We start from the raw sequence: 2,864 nt of genomic DNA on the forward strand, positions 1-2,864 counted from the left end.
TCTTCCTTTCCCACTAGCTGTGGTATGTTGATTCCAGCCACTGAGCTGTCCCTTACGACTGCTGCAATCTCATCAAGAGTGTTCACCTTGGTCTTTCTGAAACGCTGCTTGAGAAGCCCAAAGAAACTGTCCGGGGAAAACTTTGTGTGGCCTACAATCAGCAGGTGGAGATTGACACGATGGTGAAGACCATGTAGCGCTCGCCACGCTAAGTACCACAACATGTACTTGTTCTTGTTTTGGCCACTGCAGTTGTCACAGTGAAGGTCAACATCTGTCTCCCCAAGACCATGGTCTTTGAAGAAGTGGTGCAGGTAGCTTATGACGGCGTTGCTACCTTTGCTGGACTCCATCCCCTCATCCACCAAATAGTTGACTTGCCGTGGAATCGCCTCACAGCAAACACCGAATATGCTGCACTTGCGTGGAGCCAAGAAGTACATGGGCCCTGGTTGAAGGGGGTCTGATGGGTAGTGCACCTGCAATAAATGAATAAGGATTTTAGAAAGAAAAAAAAGGGAGCAATGCAGTAGTTATAACAATTATAACATGATGTTGTGAAAGAGGGCTTGGTATGTAGTCACCTTTTGAGCGTAGTCGAAACTGTAATGCATTGTCAAGGGCTTGCTTGCCGGTGGCACATGACCACCCAGAGAAAGACCATCACCGATCTCCTTGGCGGCTTTAAGCATGCCCTTGTAGGCAGCCCGCTCTGAGGTTACATGCGCCAGATGTTGTTCCTGCTGCTTCAGCTTTGCAGACTTCTCAGCCTCTGGCAGATTGGCACTTTTGAAAATCTGAAAAAAAAAAGTTAAGTAAATGATGATTAATATTAATAATAATAAACTGTATTTGTATAACACTTTTCATACAGAAGTTGCAGTTCAAAGTTCATAACACTGTGATGTTCACTAACCAGATAATTGTTCTTCTGACACACCCAGCAAAGATCAGACATTGGTTTGATTGCTCTGATATGACTCAGTAATTGCCTCCAGAGGGACTTAAATGTGGACAGGCCCACTGCTCGCTGGTCTGAAAGATTAATAAGAACACATGTTAGCACAATGTCATTCATTTTCAAGCTTTGTTTTTATTTGACAAAGACCTATTTGACCTATTTCTTTGACAAAGATTTGCTTACACCTACCAACTGGCATTGCCTTGGTATATAAACGCCACACAGATGCCTTCGTGACGCAAGATGGTAACAGCTGACCGGTAAAGTTCTTTTGGTGTGCCTGGCGTCCAGGGAGGTGAACAGCATGATCTTCTGCATAATTCAACACAAATTGAACTACTTTTTCGATATCTTCATATTTTATGCAATGCTTGTTGTTGTGTGGTGATCGCTTTTTTGTGCGAAGACACATGCCATTTTCTGACATGTGTTTGCTTATTGCAATCAAGCGATCCTTACCTATTCTTGGGAGAGAAGAGGGGGGGGGGGGGGAGACAGAGAGAGAGATAGTTAGATCATCATCATCACAAGTACCGGTACCTGTCTGTACCACACCCAGTCTACATGATTGTGGAGACAGAGACAGAGAAGTTAGATCATCATCATCATCAATCATCATCATCACAAGTACCGGTACCTGTCTGTACCACACCCAGTCTACATGATTGTGGAGACAGAGAGAGATAGTTAGATCATCATCATCAATCATCATCATCATCATCACAAGTACCGGTACCTGTCTGTACCACACCCAGTCTACATGATTGTGGAGACAGAGAGAGATAGTTAGATCATCATCATCAATCATCATCATCATCACAAGTACCGGTACCTGTCAAGTACCGGTACTTTATACTATACTATGCTACTATACTCTACTATAATGTACTATAATTAGTTTTAATAAAATGGGGGACCCTGATAATAAACAAGACTAATCAAGTTTCAAGATTTTATTATCATTTAAAAAAAAATAGGCATGATGTACTATATTAGTTTTAAATAGACAATAATAATAACTTACCCGTGGATGAAGAGGAAAGCTTCACGGCAGATTTGTATCGCCCCGAAGAAATAGTTTGTGTAAGCACGTTGTCTTTTTTTGGAAAACGATTTATTTCCGATAGTCCATTCTGACTTTCGACCAAAAGCCTGGAGCTGCGCCATAATAATCAAGTCTTTATGATCCTCTTCGAGAGCCGCTATCTCAAAACGCCTTGTGTAAACTTCATCACGGTCCAATTTTGTGATACATGACCGCCGATTAAGAATGTCATTTTCTTTATCAACCTGGACGCATTTACAAGTAAATCGCAAAAGTCTTTCCATTTGGCGTTCGTGGTTCTCGTCAGATTCAACTTCCACAACGCACATTACGTGTTCTACCTTGTCTCCAAATCCGTTAGGTGTGTTGTCACCATCATCAGATTCTGGCTCTGCCTCGTCTTCAAATCCGTTAGTTTTGTCACCATCACCACCATCACCATCATTTTCTGGCTCTGCCTCGTCTTCAATAGTGTTGTCACCATCATCATCATCTGCCTCTAACTCGTCACAACTGTCTTCTTCTTCTGAACCAGAATCTGAGTTTCTTTTTGGATTTTTCTTCTGCGGAAAGAAATCCGTGATGAATGTTCCTAAAGCGCGTTCGTCTTCAACACAGTGTGCTCCGAAGTGAGCAAACCGGTTTAATGCCTCGGCAAGTGCCCTCGCTGTGGGTTGCTGACTGGGTTCCATGGTGACTGGCAAACATGCACTGCCCTGCTCTCTGTTTAATACTCACCGATCAATGGCATCAACTTAATGACGTCACCGCCTGACCAATAAGCATTTAGATGTAAATACATGTAGTGTGGTAGTGAAAGACACAACAACTAGGTTAACCTTCTGTAGTGTGGTAGTG

At 42.8% G+C, this 2,864-nt stretch overlaps 1 long non-coding RNA gene across 1 annotated transcript; it reads right to left on the minus strand.

The window, feature by feature from the left end:
• Positions 1–247: 247 nt before the first annotated feature.
• Positions 248–1,269, minus strand: LOC311230863. Its single transcript, XR_014619836.1, has 4 exons — positions 1,151–1,269; positions 917–1,035; positions 585–797; positions 248–479 (listed from the first exon to the last, which is right to left on the minus strand). It is a non-coding gene; the product is annotated as an uncharacterized lncRNA (long non-coding RNA).
• Positions 1,270–2,864: the final 1,595 nt, after the last annotated feature.

This window comes from Notolepis coatsorum (assembly GCF_963971535.1).
Source record: "Notolepis coatsorum genome assembly, chromosome: 1".
Lineage (NCBI taxonomy): Eukaryota > Metazoa > Chordata > Actinopteri > Aulopiformes > Paralepididae > Notolepis > Notolepis coatsorum.